At 36.4% G+C, this 19581-nt stretch overlaps 1 protein-coding gene across 1 annotated transcript in view; it reads left to right on the plus strand.

Annotated features, from left to right (window-relative positions):
* Nucleotides 1-222: 222 nt before the first annotated feature.
* otx2b (orthodenticle homeobox 2b) overlaps nt 223-19581 on the plus strand; it is a 33301-nt gene continuing 13942 nt past the window's right edge. The window contains exon 1 of the mRNA XM_079852483.1: nt 223-282. The gene's annotated coding sequence lies outside the window, so the exon portion shown is untranslated. The remainder of the gene's footprint in view (nt 283-19581) is intronic.

The raw sequence follows: 19581 nt of genomic DNA on the forward strand, positions 1-19581 counted from the left end.
CAAATTTTAAGTATTTCCATGGTACTCCCTCAGCTGTCCCCTTTGCAAATGTCACTATCATCTCCCAAGAGTATTATAAACCCTTATTTGCCTAGAGTCTGTTTCACAAACAAGTACAATCACACATGAAACCTGGTTTGATGCCGCTGCTGTTGGAAAAAGCATCCTCTAAATAACCACCACATAAACACCCTCATTAGGTTCTTCTCTCCTGACTGACAGGTATTAGCTGTGGAGAAAGAAGGAGAGGAAAACAGAGGACGAGGCAAGAGGATGAATAAGGTAAGAGATGACAGTATTCGTGACAGACAGGCGAGTGAATGTGCAGGAAAAAGAGATGATTCTATCAAAGTGATGCTTTATCAGTGTTATTAACCCAGCCAGTCAGGAAGATGAAGAGGGTTTGAGCTTAAGCCCTGCAACAATGGTGCGGAACAAAGGCACTCTTATGGGCCCTATCAGAGCCAAATATCAAATCAGCTCTCTCAGAATGATCCTGCCCAGTAGAACCGGAGGTTTGCTGAACCTGTGGCCTCAGTCTCATACACCTTCATGCAGTACATACTGGCTGATAAGGAAGCACTTACACACACCCAAATACATGCTGATAAGAGAACGTTTCTTTCTCCCCCAAACAGTGACACGTCCCCCTTTTTCATTCCTCTTCGTATTGCAATGCAGTGAGCCTCTGTCTTTTAGCACAATGCAGTGAATATGAAAGGAATTCTACAAAGCTGATATGGAATGCTAGAAAATGAGATGTCAGAAAAACTCAATGAGACTGAACACCCCTGTCTGAATGAGCAGTTACAGGGTCTGAAGACTTTGAAATGTTCCCTATATGCACGTTATGGAGGCACAGCGTAATCATGCAAACAAATAGCATTATAAAACCACTAATAACCATAAAAATAACCATAAAAACCATAAATCAGGCTCTGATTGGATGAGCAACATTTGAAGTTGTAAAACTTAATAGCCAGTACATGTACCTGTGATGCACATCAATTGAATTCTGTATTATCGTTAAGTCTAAATATCATCTACTTTTATAATGCCTAAAAAAATGCTTATAAACACTCACTGACACTCTATTGCATGCATTGACAGTAAAGACTTTTACATTGTAACAAAATAAATGCTGTTCTTTTGAACTTTCTATTCATCAAAGAATCCTGAGATTTCCACAAAAATATTAAGCAGCACAACTGTTGTCAACATTGATGATAATACGAAATGTTTCTTGAGCACCAAATCAGCATATTATAATGATTTTTGTAAGATCATGTGACACTGAAGACTGGAGGAATGATCACAGGAATAAATTACATTTTAAAATATATTAAAATAGAAAACAAGTTATATTAAATTATAATAATATTTCATAATATTACTGTATTTTTGATCAAATTAATGCAAAGTAATGTTTAGCAAATACTAATACATATGAATGAATACATTTATTTCGAGCAATATAATGACATAACAAAGGCAATCAAAGAAGCATTTCGATTCAATCAATACGACAAGATGAATTCACCTTTCTTTAACAACATAAACAACATAAATCAATATATTGCTCGAAACGGAGTGGGAAGAAGTCAAACTTATTTAAACCCACCCCGGTTAATGAACAATAATTTTAAACAAATTGCTCAAAAGTGCATTTTAAGATTTCCTTAATCTAGAATCTGTTTTTAGACCACTGGCTTGTTCTTTCTTGGCTGCAGTATTCTGGCAAAAACCATCTGTCTACATTTAAATAATTGTTCTTGATAAATTTCCTTAGGCAAAAAAAAAAAGTATGATTCTGTGCATGTGTCATCCAGTATTTGATACCGACTGCTTGTTTCCTAGTGTGGTTAAACAAAGTAGGAGTGGAGGCGTGTGACCGTATTTGTCAGAGGACAATTCAGTCGACATGCCCGTCACTCAAAACTATTTCCGTTCCTGCGGTGGCATGAAAAACACCTCATCCGAGCAGTCGCTCTCACCTCTCCTGAGAGCCACGCCACACATTGTCACCTTTGAACTCTCAGAGACAAAAAACACACACTCCCTCTCCTCGCCATATGGCTGAGGACTCTGAGTAAAACGTCCTTGTGCCGAATGGCACTTGGCAGAGAGCGAAAGACACCAGCAATTTCATTATCCCACAATGACAGGCTAATTATTGTGTTTGTTTGCCACAAATCACTGTACAACAGACAGCATGTCCGTGTCCTGTTTTCAGCATCTTAATTACTTCCTCTCGTCCATCCCTCCTTCGCTCTGTTGCCTTGCCGCTGCTGTTTGTTTGCATATAAAAGGCAGTGGCTAATTGTCTGGTCTATAAATATTCGGTGTGCAATTAGCAGACTGGCCTGCCTTTGCTGGTGTTATCACCCCAGCGTTTGGAGCACTGAGAGAGCCACGCGCTCAATTCCCCGTATCTAATGGCAGTTTGATAGCGGCAAAAGGCCCTTTTGTTTTCCGGAACAAACAACAGCCTGATGTTGCCCTTTCTGAAGTCTTCTGGTTCCATGCTGTTTACTCTGCGAAACGAATGTAGAGACATTTTCACGGGGGAAATTGTGTCTGACTGAGAGGGGCTTGTTCAACACAGGTTGCTGAGCTTCAAGGTGAAGGGTCCACAAAGCTTGTTCTGTGATTAGTGAAGTCTTCCTAAGGTATAGTTTGTGTTTTGTGTTCATTTTTTTTCATTTTTCAAAATTCAGCAGTTTTTGAAGAAAGCTATCTATAGAGAGACATAAAGCGCATTTCCACCATCGGTCTAAAAAAGAAATGCGATTCCAGTTTCAATTTGGATGGTTCTGCTTGGTCCATACAAACTGTTTCCACCGTGGATTTTTCAGCATGCTTAACTGCCTTTAGTGATATTTTATTGGTTTTCTTTGCATTTTTCTACACTACACTTTTCTTTGTCAGCGAAAAAGTGCAAAAGTTTGTGAAAGACGTCTCTCATTCTCATCAAGACTGCATTTGTTTAGTCAAAATACAGTAAAAATAGTAATATTGTGAAATAGTTTTACAATTTCAAATGTAATTTATTCTTGTGATGGCAAATCTGAATTTTCAGCATCATTACTCCAGTCTTCAGTGTCACATGATCCTTCAGAAATCATTCTAATAACTATAGTTGCAGAGTTATAGTTAGTAGAATGTCTAAAGTGGAACATCGAAATAGTGTTACCTTAATGTGAAAAATAAATATACTAAATGTATTTGAAATACATTTATTTTATGCTAAGTATACTACAAATATTTACATATTTATGTACTAAATATAAATACCTTGCAATTGTACTTTTGGTATACTTAAAGTCTGCTAAATTGGAACAACTAATTTTGTATTTATCCAGAAATCAAATAGTGCTGAGGTCCAACTAAAGATATATTTAAGTATATTTGATTGTGCTATAATGGATCTATTGCAAGTATACTTTAGGTATCTTGCATTTAAAGACTGATATTATACAGAATAATACTATGCTTACTAATAGGCATATTAAACATATTTTAGGCTTAAAATTAAGAAATGTACATTGTGTAATAAAGAAGTACTCTAAATGAAGTCTAATTATAATAGTTATATCAGTAAGTCTCAAGCGATATGTCAGTAAATATGTTAATGGATTGTAGTATACTTAGTATATAATAAATGTATTTAAATTTTTTTTTTTTTTTTACTAGGGCTTGCATAAATGTATTGAATGGAAGTTGACTTTTGAATGGTATATGTCAATACTACTAGATCATATTATGTCAATAAATGTCCTTTGTAGCTAGTCTGAACTTTTACCATTTATGTGATGTCATCATCGTCCATAACATGCTTACTCTAGTGTTTACCCTACAATATCACGCCGTCGGAAACTATTGCATCACTGAGGTTAACGTATTTCTAATCCTGATTTCGGAGCATAACAGTGGAAAAAGAAACCGCAGTCGTGCCAACTGGCCTGGAACGGCAACGGCCTGGTTTCCAGTCGGCCTGATGGTGGAAAAGTGTCTATTGTGGTTGTACTGTAGTGCAATAACATACAATCCAACAAACATACACTCTGTGAAAGGTGAACATGTGACATTGTGACCTAAATGCAATGTTCTGAGTTTAATGCAAGTTCTATCAACAGCGTTTTGGCATTGTTCACCAAAGAGAATAATAATTCTGGTTATACTAAAACACTTATAATATAAGTAAACCAACAGACTGTTTAAACATCAATTTTTATTATGATTCAGTATAGTAAAATTCAGTAATCCATTTATTATTATTGTTTTAATATTCTTAGATGAATGAATTTTAGTTATGCATTACTGATAAACCCCACTCACTTTGATATATATGGTGAGTCGCACTTTTGACATTTGTGACCCTGGATGACAAAACCAGTCACATGTCGCACGGGTATATCTGTGGCAATAGCCAACAATACATTGTACGGGTCAAAATTATCGATTTTTCTTTAATGCCAAAAATCATTAGGATATTAAGTAAAGATCATGTTCCATGAAGATATTTTGTAAATTTCCTACCTTTCCTATATAAAACATTTATTTTTGTGAGTGAATGCTGCACAATCGCCAACATAAATGAACAACTTTAAAGGAGATTTTCTCAATGTTTCGATTTTTTTGCACCCTCAGATTCCAGTATCTCGGACAAATATTATCCTATCCTAACAAACCATACATCAATGGAAAGATTATTTATTCAGGTTTCAGGTGGTGAATACATCTCAATTTGTAAAAATTGACCCATGTGACTGGTTTTGTGGTCCAGGGTCACATTTTATAAATGTAAAGCTCACTGTCTGAAAGAAGCATCAGAGAGAAAAACACTAAGAGATGGGAGAGTGAGAATGTAACTTAAAGGGCAATTTAGTTCAAGAGAAAAAGGGTCTCTTCACGGATGAGTGCTGTTCAACTTGACCTGCTAAAGTGAAGACATGAAGTCTTTCATCTACTTTCATCTACCCTAAGCATGATTCTTCACCGAGCAAATGAACCTGTCCACGCACACACACACACACACTTGCAAGCACACTATTCTGTGAGCAATGAAGTGTGAAGAAATCACACAGCCTGGGAAAGTCTGGACCATCTTTACCAAAGACAAAAAAAAAAATCTGAATTTACCCTCCTTAAACAGTCAGAAGCAAAGTATGCTGGAAAAATGAAATCTGCTGCAACTCATTCGGTTCTGCTTAATTCGATCAGTTATTGAGTTCATATAACTTTTTCTTTTAAGTGCAAAGGACTTTCACTAATATTTGAGTAAAAACAACCATCAGCATTTATTACATGATTAAAAAAATCAGTGACTCAGATATTTCATGTTTCAAATACTGTAGATATAAAGTAACTTCGTACGGAATAGCCTTTCCCAACTTGCAGACAGCTTTTTTCAGGAAGAAGAGTCAGTGTTGTTCCACTCAATGTTAATTGCTTCATACAGTTGAAAAAATTTCTCCCAGTTTTAATGTGAGACCAAATATTCTCTAAATGATTCTCTGACCCGGCCAAAACATGAGCCTGATGGACTTATAGGGATAGGAGCCTGATGGACATGAGCCTGACGGACAATAATATCTGACCATTCCTCTTTAGATAACAACTTTTCAACTTTGGGAAGAAAACCATTCTACAATATTCTCTTAAATTCCAAAGCATTAATTGACTTTTCACAGTTAAGCAGCTCGACAATACCAGCAGCTAAAAAGACAACTCTTCCTCCATGCTTTACTGTAGAGATGCATTTATTATTATATTTCTCCGCAGCTTTACGAAGACACCGCTCTGGAGCATCACCATGCAACTCGTGTTTCATTGTGATTCATCACTCCACACACAACTTCCCATATTCTGCCAAAAACTTCATTACGCCTTTGATGTTTTTCTGAGACAGCAATGGCTTTTTAAGTAGAGCATTTGCTTAAATTTATCTAATTTCCTGACCAATAATTTGTGGTTAAGAAATGTAAAAGCTTAGTCTATTGCTTGTCCCATTTATTTTTTGCCCTGTAAAAAATGTTGGGTTATTTTTTTACCCAACCGTTGGGTTACACATATTGGGTCACTATGTTGGGTTATTTTTAAAATCATTGGTTCATTTCTAGCAATAACCCGGCTGTTGGGTTAAATGCGTATGTTGTATGTTCACTTGTGTATTTTTAATTATAAAACGGATAGTTCCGGTCCTTGATTCTAATTGGTTGAGCCGTGTTCGAAGCCGTTGTAAATTATTCAACAAACACACACCTGTGACCGCATTACATTAGTATTATTGCGCAACTGCCGTTTGTGACTCTTTGGAACTACATTGCTTGGAGGAGGAATAAATATATTTTTTGTTGCTGGTGTTTATTTCATGAATAAAATAAATATTAAAATGAATATTTTTATGGAGTAACCATTTTATAAAAGCAATAAGCCCTGTTTAGAACAGTTAAGGGAACAGTTTAACAACGCCCTTAGCTGTTCTAAATTCACCGTAAATCATGGATTCAAGAGCTTATTGCTTTATTTATGTATACAATTACGTATATTTACATTCAATTCTAGACTCCCCAATATTTAGTTTGTAATTTAGAAATATATTTGTTTTATACAAATACTTTTAACCCAACTGGCTTTTAACCCAATGCATTGAGTAAAAATATCCAACAGTTGGGAAGGTGCTGCACCCCATGGTTGGGTTACTCGTTGGGTTATTTTTAACCCAACATTATTAAGTGAGTAGAGAAACATTCTAAAAGAGAGCCGTTTGATTATTGCCTTATACTCGGCTATAAGACTGCAGCGTGGCATTAAACCAGTGCTGTATCATTCTGCTACACCCCATGTGTTGGAAAAAAGTAGCTCTTTACTGGAAAAACGACTCTATTTTGAAAACAGCTGAGCTGCTATGTTAGTAGCATCGCTACTTTTTGTCAGTTACTCCCCCAACACTTGGATAAACAATTAGAGGACACCAGTTTGCTCTTGAATTTGTGATGTGATATATGAGTTTGTATACTGAAACAAGAGAGAAGGACGGTGGCAGTGAGAAAAGGGATAGATAGCAATGTCAAAACTAGAGGTAAAGATACACCAAAGACATCTTAGAGAAGGCTTCACGTTCCAAAGACTTGCGGGAGTAGGGCAGCTGAAGAAGAGGACTATGGGTAAGGGCAGTGGATGAAGGAGTTTGCTAATTAGACTGGCTATGATCCTCTGGTCTGGGGGAAAGACAGAGGAAGAGCTAGTTGTTTGGACTTCTAAAGTCACATGAAAGGTGCAGTAAAGGATGACTGTACGCTAATAAGATTATTAAGTAGCTTAATTCACGAGTGGTGGCACATATCAGTGGCCACTCGGGCTCCATGTTACAGGCTGGTGGAGAGATTAGCCTCAGTCGTCAGTAACCAAAACATGATTACCCTCCAGAAAAGAAGTCTGCCTGCCTCACAGGGTCCTGACAGAGTCCTGCCGCACGCAAGACACTCGGATTAAGAAAACAGGGTGCGTGCACTAATCATCAGTGACAGCGTTCAGATACCAAAAGTTGAGCATTGGATGGTCCCACATATGCTCAACTTTTGGTATCTGAGCAGTGTCACTTCTTTATAACAAATCTAGAGGGATTATCTAGAGCAACTTTTCGAGATATTCATGCTCAAGACCTGCAATTTATTACTGTGCAGTTAAGAACTATGTTATTAGTATGTAATTACAGTGCTATTACTCTATATTGTTGTGAATTTCAAATTCACAATTTAAAAATTCCTTCATGGGATGCTGAACTGTTACTGAGCGGTCAGCAGTTTTCATCTGTCTGTGTTTCCCAAATTGATGATGACACATCAAGAATAAAGCCAGCATCATAAAATATGTCGATAACACTATACAATATGGTTCCATTTAAGGTTTCCATTAGCTAACTATATTAGTTAACATTAACTAACAATGAAAAATACTTCTAAAGCATTTAATAATCTTAATTTGTGTTATTTTCGACATTTCTTAATACATCATTATAACCAAAAGTTGCATCTGTTAATGTTATTCAATGGACCTGAGCTAAAATAAAAATGAACAGCTGTATTTTTATTAACTAGTATTAACAAAGATTAATAAATACTGAAACAAATGTAATACTAATTGTTATTTGTTGCATTTTCTAATGTTATCTAATTGAACCTTATTGTAAAGTGGTACCAACATCAAGAGAAGTCAAAATATGTACAATCTAGCCAAAGGTTGCTGGCTTCTCATATCTAAAACAAGATCCATCATTAACATGGGCCACTTGTTCTTTGACTGATGTTTGTGAATTGCTCAACTGTCTCTACCTAACCAAAAGGCAAAGAGCTTGTTTACCCTTGAAAGCCTGTAACTTTTACATTTCTTGTTGGCGTGCCGCTGCTGCGGGTCCATTATCCAACATGACTATGCAGACACATGGACCAGTAATGAGATGCGTTGAGTCAACATGTCCTACCGTCCAAACAGCGCTGGCTGGTTCAACCCAACACTCAAATTCTTCTGTCTCCTGGAGGGACACCCCCATATATGCATACCTCGGTCTCCTTAATAGAGGTAGTGCTAGATCTATAAAACATGTATATTTTTGTACACCACACATATCCCTCTGTTATTCTTAGAGGCAGCCTTGGATTCACAGCCACCTTTAATAATTGCAGAGGCAGGCTTCGATATATTTCACTTTTTGAATTAACACGACACCACTGTAAAAATGATTTAAAAGAAATTGTGTACATAAATGTGTATAATTTTATATATTATATAACAATGACCAAGTTATCTAACAATGAGCAATACATTTGTTTCAGTATTTATTCATCTTTGTTAACATTTGTTAATAAAAAAAAACAACTGTTAATTCTTAGTTCATGTTAGCTCGGGTCCATTAATTAATATTACAAAATACAACTTTAGATTTAACCCTTTCTATTTTATTAATATTATTAATATTGTATTAGTAATGCAATTAACTAAGATTACTGAATGCTTTAGAAGTAAGCCTATTTTTCATTGTTTGTTCATTTTAACTAATGTAGTTAACTATGTTAACAAATAGAAACCTTACTGTAAAGTGTTTCCCATTATATTAGTGTTGTCTGTTATGTTTTGTGTTTGTGTGGGTATCACTGCCCATTGACTTTATTGGCATTATTGGCCACAGTAGATAGAGAGGGATGTTCTGATGTATTTTAAGTCATCATGTACCCCTCTATTGTACCACCAAATACCATCCCATAATGCTTGTAACATCAACATTGTATTTGTTTTTGATAGACGCAGCTGCCAGTTTGGTAACTCTTTATTTTGATTGACAATTAGTTGCAAAGTTAGTTAGTAAAATGTCTAAAGTGGACCATCGAAATAAATTGTAACTGCCAGTTTTTTACTGTAAAAATAGATAGCCAGGACACTGTTAATACCTTTGTTTCTCTTTTACAATGAAGATCTGCCTCTGGCGACAGTTTTGACAGTCTTACCGCAGGTCATTAAAATAGAGAAAGATTTGGTACTTTGACAGAAGAACTTGCTGTATGTATTCTCAGATCCTTGATTCTAGTGAGCACTGGGAAATTTAATGTGTGCTTTTATCTAAGTCAAAGACTAATAAATGAGCAACCTTTCTGAGAGTTTCCATTTATCAGAGACAAGCGCACTCTATCTAAATACTCCAGCTACTTATTAAAGGACTTACTAAACTTCCCGCAGCAGTTCAAAGAATGCCTTTTTTTATTACTTTGACCATTTATTTTTGAATTAGGGCAAATGTCTGAGTATTTTAAAGTAGAAAAATGACTTGGCTTTCTTGGGTTTTAAATTCTAAGAAATTAAGTATTTGGATGCTTTCTGGTTGTCTAGTACTAGTGAAATATGTCCACAATTAATGTGATTACTTTGTTAGAACAGTGAGAAAAGGTTTGTTTGTTGCTGATACTTGGTTTGATATTTAATTATAATGGTTATATAATATATAACCTATATATAATTATAATAATCCTAACAAATATGTAACTTCATGAGTCACTGATTTGGAATTTTCTACATAAGCAGCAACTCTACAGTATGTAGCACTCCACATGGGACACTTTACTCACAGTTGATTCCAAAAGAGTGCATTAGTGCCCATCCACTTTTTCAGTGGCATTGGTTCTGAATGGTATTTTTTACCATTCATTTTTCAATAGGGATTTTTATAAAGTTTTCGTTAAAGCGTTATAAGCCATGAGCCAAGCCAACCAGCTGTGAGGTGAATCACAACATTACAAACTTTTATTTAAAGCAAAAAAGTATTCTGACAAAAAGAAAAAGGTTTTTGATGATTTGCTCGCTCCAACACTCTGATTGGTGGATTTTTCTGTACAGCATCGTGGATAATGTGGCTTTTCAACACACATTCAGCTGTTAAACATAAAGAATAAGTTAAATAATGCTGGGTAACGGCTGAAGCAAAAGCATGTACCGTTTGATTAACAACCTCAGAGCTCCCTGTAGGTCAGTTTTTAAAGATTTATTAGTTATCTTTATAAATCAATTTCCTTATGAACAGAATGATTGGAGTTTTTACTTCCGGAACCCGACTATTGCGCTCATGCTGTTAGCATGTTGGTGCACCTTTCTAGAATTCAATTAAAGGTGCAGTAAGTGATTTCTGAGAAACACTGTTGATATTTGAAATCAACCCAAACAAACACACCCTTCCCTACGGGTACTTCGGATGAGACGTTAAATCGAGGTCCTGACTCTCTAGTCATTAAAAAAAAAATCTCATAGCACTTCTCGTAAAGAGTAAGGGTGTAAACCTGGTGTCCTAGCCAAATTCCCTCCACAGGCCCTTACCAATCATGGCCTCCTAATAATCCCCTTCCATTGATTGGCTCTATCCCTCTCTCTCCTCTCCACCTAGATCTGGTCTGTGGTGAGCGCACTGGCACCTTTGTACAGTCGCATCATCCAAGTGGATGCTTCACACTGGTGGTGGTTGAGGAGAGATCTCCTGACATGATTGTAAAGCGCTTTGGGTGTACAGTAGTACATATGAAAGCACTATATAAATGCCTCATTCATTCATTCATTCATTCATCCCTTCATTGCTCCACCACCAGAATGCACGAACACGCAATGTAAGAGTGGATGTTTCTTTATCATAGCTAAAGCGAAGCAAAATAATGCTTCGCAAAAAATGAAAGCGAAGATGATGAACAAATGACAAGTAAGAACAAAAAATGAACATACAGTTGACAAGAGTACATACAAGCAAGAGTTCATTGTTAGTCGCACAGCAGCTCCAGACAAACAATGACACTCAAAACTGTCCTATAGATAAAATTACAACAACAGCATATCTTCTGTGAAACACCGCAAAATCAATGTTACTCGCGTATGGAGCAGAAACAACACAACCTCGGTGTCCGTTTTCAGGCCTTCCAGCTTTGGTCTCTCCAGCGCTGGAAAGCTTTCCTAATATTAATGCGAGTCCTAAAGCTCTTTCCTGATCATAACCCTTCTTTTTCCAGTCATATTCCTCTGACCTTTTCTCTTTTGTAATGCCTCTCAGCCATCTCTCTTTCTACAGTCTCTCTCCTCCCCCGTCATGAGTGGACACGCCCCCTACTGCCGATTGGCTGATTAGAGCGTTGTGCAACTCGGTCCGATACACTTTCAACAGCCTTTCTCAGAAATCACTTGCTGCACCTTTAAAACAAATCACTTTGAATACAGAGCAGAATTCAAGCTCTTTATACTGTAAATGGTCTTTCTGTTAGCACCACACCGTCTCTCCAGACAGTCCGCCCGTCTGCCTGCTCATGCCTGCCTGGTAATTAAACATCCATGCCATCAGGCAGGCAGCTGGCAGCCCTCCCTGGAGAATGCCAATTAAGTTTGTAAAATATTTAGGCTACAAAACTGTACAAGGGGAGCCATCGTGGTGCGCAATCATTCACAGAACTCTGTGGAGGCCCGTGGACTGACTTCCCCTGTGGCCCCCCCCATCTGTGTGATACATAGAGAAATATCACCTATACACACAGCACACTCCCCTGAGGCAGAGACTTACGATCAGAGTACATTAACATTAGATCAAAGTAATAATTATGTAATGGCAAGGCTTAATATACACAAATATTAGCAGTCAGCGTGTGCTGCATTACACATAGCAGCAGGGTTGCATTTAGTCTAATTTGTTTCAGTTGTAAACAACTCATAAATAATATAAAGAAACATGCACTATGAATAGCAATATTTATTTAAAAATTAATAAATGGCACTGTATATAAAATCCATGTCAAAAATGGATTGTGTATATTGGTACGTTCAAGCCCTCCTGTAAAGTTCGTATTTATGTTGGAAATCATAATTACAACATCAAAATAACTTTGGTCAGAGCAAGATGGTGATCTTTATTTTTCTAAAAATTCAACAAGATTTTTACTGCATCTATAGAATAATGAATAAAGAATGCGCATCGGCTGTATATTTTATGTTTTATTCAATTTATGAAGGTGCTGTAAATTGAATCATTATATATTATATAATGGGATTTTGTATAAAACTTAAATTAACAGAGTTTCCCACTCATAATTACGAATTTGTGGTGATGTTCATGTACGTTAAACTTGTACGATCTTTCTGGCATGATATATATGATATGCCAATAAAACATAATTTTATTAATATGGATAGTTTAAAAGGATAGAGTTAACAATCGTAAGAAAAAGGGGGAAATGATTTCAGAAAAATCTCGACTCACTAAATTTCCAACTGAAACCTTCAAATACTAAAATGTTTATTGACATACTCAAAAATAAATCAGTAGAAAAAGCCTATTTAAACATAAAATTATGCACATAATATAACTGATTTCTTAAACACAAAATGTGCTTATCTCCTAGTACATAATAGCAGAACCCTTGGTCATTATCCTTCTTAAATGCTTTTTCATTCTTGCACATTATGGCTGTATCTGATGACCTCACTGCCCTGGTGTGAGCACATATGAGAGGCAGACTGCTTTGAGAACAGCGTGAATATCATTTCCATTTTATGCTCTTTAGAATGATCACTTCAGCCAGTGTAATTGGCCAATCCAAAGTACAGAGGCATGGAGAAAGGTCAGCTAATTTAATGGACCAAAAGTAGAAATTAAAGGCAAATTATACTGACTTAAAGATACAGGACATTTTCTTCAACACAAGCTGATGAGGAACTTTAACTGGGGATACTAATTATACATCAGTCTGTGCAAATTATTTTGATGTAAATGCATGTGAATATTAAAATATTTACTCTCTACAGTTTGTTGGTTAACACCGTGAAAGAGTTTTCGGCAAATATTGAGCTGTGTTTCATGTAAAAGAATGCAATGTTATGACATACATGGAATTATGCATTGTTATACAGTTGTGTGTGTAAATGTATAATTTTGCATAGCCTTATCTTTGTTTTTCGAAACTATCTGCACTGACAGACTTTCATATCAACTAATGTCATTCACAAACAACAAAATGCAAATGTGCATCTGCACACATAAACACATATGTATGTGTCTATGTATATGTAATGATGAGTTTTATGAATATCCACCAACTGCATCTTGACTGAAAATCACACAGACTAATGAGATCCTCTATGTACAATGAAGAACATTAATATATATGTAAATTAGCAGAGGAACAGGCTGTCATTGCTATAGCACTTTCTCTTTCTCTCTCTCTTTCTCCATCTAACTCAGTCTCATTCGTACTTCCACCGTTTGCATTGGTGTGTTTATAACACTTGCAATGTTTTGGGAGAAATGAAATTATAAGGACTCAAAGAAAGCAAAACAAACTCTTTTTTTGTTGGCATGTTGACCATCTGACATGGTTATTGAGAGAATAAGTACGTTTAGTTGGGTAATTAAGCCAATAATTGTGGAATGTTTCGTTCCATAAAAGAAAGTCATTTTCAATACAACGATTACTGTTTAAAAAGAGTCAAGTCTTCTGTGTGTGATTTTACATGCCAAACCTGACCTCAGAAGATGACCAGGATTCAGAATACAACTCTCTAATCCCCGACCATACGTGACCATTCTGAGGACACCAATGCCGCTGTTCCCAGATCAGATGTGGCGAAGGCGAGTGGGCAGAGGGGGGGGGCCAGCTGTGAGGCGGGGGTTTGTGTTTAAGGGCCGCAGGTCGGTTGTTCAAAGCAAACTCTGTGCATTGTTGGGTGGCGGAGGATTAGATCTCTCCAGCCCAGCAGAATTTGCCTTCTAATTAAAAGGGATAAAGAGGTAGGAAAATAGAGGGGCACTGTTGGGTGGAAAAGAAAAAGAAGGGGGTGAAAGGTTGGTTCAAAATACACTGATTGTAAGAGTATTTACCAGCTCAGCAGTATATGGTATAGGGCGGATTCAATGTCTTGTAGCCAGTATTAGGCCATCATCATTGTACTAGCTCACCCTCTTCCACTAAAAAGAGCAGCGGGGGTCAATACAGTTTCAACCCGAGGCACTCGGTGTACCAATTTACTTTAAACTCAACACTTCAGGACAAAACTTATGATGTGCAGCTATTAGATGTTGGCATTTTTTAGTCTTGGAACATATATAGAAATATTAGACAAAACAGAAAATTCTTTCAATGTACAGTAATATCATATATTCAAAATGACTTGTGAAGCAACCAGTAGTTCTTCTCATGCAGTGGACAGATGTCCACTATATCTTTTTGAAGAAGAAAAAAGGGACTGAGAAAGAGTGTATTCTTGTTTTGATAAATTAATGCATCAATTTTATACTCTCTCTGGTTTTAGTAGATGTTGAGATGTATGCCATGTAAATGAATGCAATGTTATACAATTAATTATTTAATTATGTATAAAAGTACACTACTGTTTAAATGTTTGGGGTCAGTAAGATTTTTGTTGAAAGAAAGAAATACTTTTAATCAGCAAGGAAGCATTAAATTGATAAAAAGTAATAGTAAAAACATTTACATTGTTACAAAAAAAATTATTCTTCAAATAAATTATGTTCTTTTAAACATTCTATTCATCACAGAATCCCGGAAAAAAAAAAAAAATCTTGTTTGCCACAAAAAAAAAAAATTAAACAGAACAAGAATGATTTCTGAAGGATCATTTGACACTGAAGACTGGAGAAATGATGCTGAAAATTCAGCTTTGCCATCAAAGAAATAAATTACATATTAAAATATCTTAAATTAGAAGAAAAAAAATGAATGGTTATAAAATTTCACAATATCACTATTTTACTGTATTTTTTAAATCAAAAATTTGCAGCCTTGGTGAGCATAAGAGTCTTCTTTCAAAAACATTTAAAAAAAAAATCTTACTTAACCCAAACATGTGAATGGTAGTATACATTTTTGCATAACCAGACCAGACCGCCATGGGTGATTTCGTTTGACCCTTATTACTATAAATCTGAATACCTTCTTTTGTGTTACATATTAGTGTAGTACAAGTTGGTTAAGAGTTGTGCAATGTTAGAAGCCCTGGCCAAAATCACTTAGTGGAAAACAACAGTGCCCTATTAATACTGTAGATGTTGGGTTGTTGTTATACAAGTTATTTACTGTTGTACAGACTTTAACTCCAAATCTGAATTTAGACGACCAGATTAGTCCAACTCTTGGACAAGTCACATTACCTGTATTAGATTACTGTATAATCCAACTCTTTGTGCAAAGATTGGTCAATACATACATCTATGATAGTGTTTATTCAACCACTGAACAATAAGTTCCAGTAATAAACAACTCTTGTTTCAGCGCCTCTGGATCACTCTTTAGGGGACATGGTTGTAGGCCTCTGCCCAAGGGGGACCTCCGACCCTCAGGGTGTTTTTGTTTAAGTCTCCCCCTCTCCTCCTCCCTCTTCTCATCCAGTCCCTCCCCTCTCGTCAACCCACTGCTGTTTTGGAAGCCCATTTTCAGGCATGGGGTCTGCCTCCCCCCGGGGGTCCCACAAACAAATGCTCCATGCTCTAAGCTCCCACAGCAGCTCCGATTCTCCCCACAGACCCGGGAGGTTAACGACGTGCCAGTGGAAAACATGACCACCTCCCCACCCCCTTATTCTCTCTCAACCTACCTTTCAATCTTTATTTATCCCAGTCAATCCTAGTGCTTGGCAACCAGTGAACCACTCACACAGAAGTAAAGTGTGTAACTTTTGACTAATTTTGAAGTCTTAAAGAGATGACCGAAAATGAAAATTCAGTCATGATGTCCAACCCTGTATGAATTTCTTTCTTCTGTAGAGCACAAAAGAACATAAGTTTCAGCTGTTTTTGTCCTACATTGAATGTCAATGGGGTCCAAAACAACTTTTTTTTTTTTTAAATATGGAAAGCATGTGGGTGAATAAATTATGACAGAGTTTTTTTTTTTTTTTTGGCTAAAATATACTATAAGGCTACATTCACACTGTCAGTTTTTGGGATTGACAACTGCATTTCCTTAAAGGTGTGAGTCTTGAAATGTCCCGTTTACACAGCAACTTACAGTAGAGTCTCGAATACTGTGTGAACGTGCAACGAGAGTCAAGCCCGTATTCTCTGACCAGTTACCACGAGAGTGACCAAAGTAATATCAAAGATGGTGACCTCCATAAAACTGAAAAGTCTTATCGTTTTTGACACAACAAGATTTCCAGTCGAGCCACGAGTTCATCCTTCAAATCTTCATTAACCGACAACAGATGTTATATCTGTGTGCGCAAAGTTTTGAACACAAAAATGATGGGAGCCGTTCCGGTGGAGAACCGTGACTGGATCTAAAACCTTCAGATGACACACAGCTCATATCTCTGTCACTGCAAGTGATCGAAACCACACATGAAAACCCGTAACACACGGTCGACACGCGTTTGAGCAGAGTGTTTCTCTCACACTGTATGTTCACACAAAGCGTTTTCTGAATGCGGTTGTGAGTCCTGAAAATGTACAGGTGTGAGTTCGGTTCTAGAATTCGGTTGCATATTGTGTGTGAACGTAGCTGTATTTAGGACTCAAATATACAGGACTGACAACTGTATTCTGCTGCTGTGTGAAGTCAAAGTCCAATTTTTGATATCATTCCTAATTAGCTTAAAAATGTGAATTCAAAGCTTCAGTAGTTGTATTACTCACTTAATACTTTACAATTTACATTATTTACAATTAATCAAAAAAACAACAGCACTATTTTATTTGTAAAGGATGCCCAAGAAACAAAAATACAATGTGACATAACATAGAAGTGCTGATATAAAAATGGAGTAAAGTCTGTATATCTAATTACTGGAGATAAATAATAAAGCATCCGCATACTAAAGATTAAAGCCATTTTGAAGCTTGCGTTGACAATTAACCTTTCTCGTTTGGTGATTTGTAACACAAGCAAATCCTGTTATCAGCAAATATAGCACATGGCTCACACACACTCATCTCCAACCCCAAACAGCAGCGTAAGTGGTGTTTATGGTCTGTAACGAGAACAACAAAATAAACACTGGGTAGATTGCACCAGTACACACAGCCAAGCTGAGTGAGCGAGAGAGAAAGAGAGAGAGAGATTTCACAGCAACTGCCTACAAACTTTGTTTTTAATGTTTTTTTTTGTTTGTTTTTAAGTAATTTCCAATCTTAATGGCACCACAGTATTTCATTAAAAACACTGACAGCGGCTCTTAACTACTGAAGTATCATTGTGATCTAATGCTCTGAAAGTCAGTCCTCATGTGACCCGTGTGCTTCCACCGGGGCTGAACCTGTTATCCACAATGTCTACATCACACCCAAATTCCCAGTCTTTGGCAAGATTCCCACTCACATTGTGCCGAATCATGTGGGCCTGCTGCTGTTGCCATGGGGACATGGTAACCTTGCCTCAGACCTGGGGGTGGTGGAGAGATTGAGGTTGTCATCCCTGACAGTATGCAGAGCAGAAAATAATGGCGAGATGACGCATCAGATGATATCTCGGAACGAAACAATAGACAAATGCACTGAACAATTACTGGCAGACAAGTTTGGGAAAGACATCGTGGACTTGGCAAGTCAAAACTGCAAACTGACAAACAGACAATGGCACTGACAAGCGGGCAATAATAGAAAAAATTAAGATGCAAAAAACAAATGAAACTTCAGTTTGAGAGTCAAACTCTTGATCTGGACTCCAAATTGATCCTTGTGATCGACTTTGGGTCTACAGGGAGAAGTATGTTAGGGTAGACTTTACTTTTTTTTGCACTATTCATCTCAAACTCTGATATTATTTCCCCACTTATATCTGCTACAGATTAAGTTTGTTGAAAAATCTACAGCATATCCATAAACTAAATTAACGTCAAGTACGAAGAGTGCTTTTAAATAAAACCAGTGAATTGTAAAACTATTCACATTTTGTACATGAATATATTTATTTAGAAAAAAATGTTTTTATATAAATCCCCATCACCCCTTCACCAACTTACCACATTTTATTTGAAGCATTTTAATTAAAAAAAAGGTAAATAATTGATAGGAAAAATATTACTCTAAAAAAACAAACATGTTGTAATATTTATTGAACATAAATAAAATATGGGCTACCAATTCAAAAACAACAGAGAATTATACAGTTGTCAAATATTTAAACCGCAGCAAAAAGAAAGTCCTACAGGTTTTTAGTAAATTATGACAGAATTTTCATTTTGCATTAAATTTTCCCTTTAAAAGTACATTCAGTTTTTGCGTGAGAGTGAACAAATCCTGGTTATTACAGTTATCCACTCATTTACTATGGGGAAAACAAAGACAGAAGTCCTATTGAATGTACATGTGCAGATTTTTAAAACTAATCTGCAATATATATAAAATCCAATAGGGATTTGACATTTGACATGGACTCTTGACAGAAGACTTAAAACCCAACATGCTTCAGGTTTTTATGGCTCATATAGTATGATATAAGGAGAATATGGAGTTCATATTTGAGGAGGTAACAACACCGCAGTTTATTCAGAGGCCCAAACTGAGCAAAAATATGTAATTTTGGTGCAGTTGCTGATATTTATATGGCCAAAAAGTCAGATGAAATTCTGATAGCTTGTAATGTAAACCAAGGAGATCATTATAACAGTATAGCAGACTACTTACAGAAAATGCAAATAAATTTCATATCTCCCAAAAGATCTTATTCAGAGCAGCGCCATGACTGATGTAAAAGCAAGGCTGTGAGGGATAGACTTGCCGTGTTTCAATGGCATCCACTGTAAAAAACTGTATAAAGCTCCTAGATCACTTATCATTTTCCACAGCTCATGTTGTCAGGAGTTTTTTGTCTCGGAAATTTCTTGGAAATATATTTTTGCAGTGTTTCGTCAGCAGAACAATCCAAAAACACATGAGAACGGAAGAGATAGTCTATCTATCAGTCTCGCTTTCATTCCTGTTAAAAATCAAAAATGTCGCTGCTGTGAATAAGGTCGAAATTTGAATGCAAATGTAGTTTTTAATGTAGGGACGAAACATATAATGCAATACAATGTTGATGGAGAGTTGGAGGCCTTAGAAACCTGCATATC

Source organism: Squalius cephalus (genome assembly GCF_949319135.1).
Source record: "Squalius cephalus genome assembly, chromosome: 20".
Lineage (NCBI taxonomy): Eukaryota > Metazoa > Chordata > Actinopteri > Cypriniformes > Leuciscidae > Squalius > Squalius cephalus.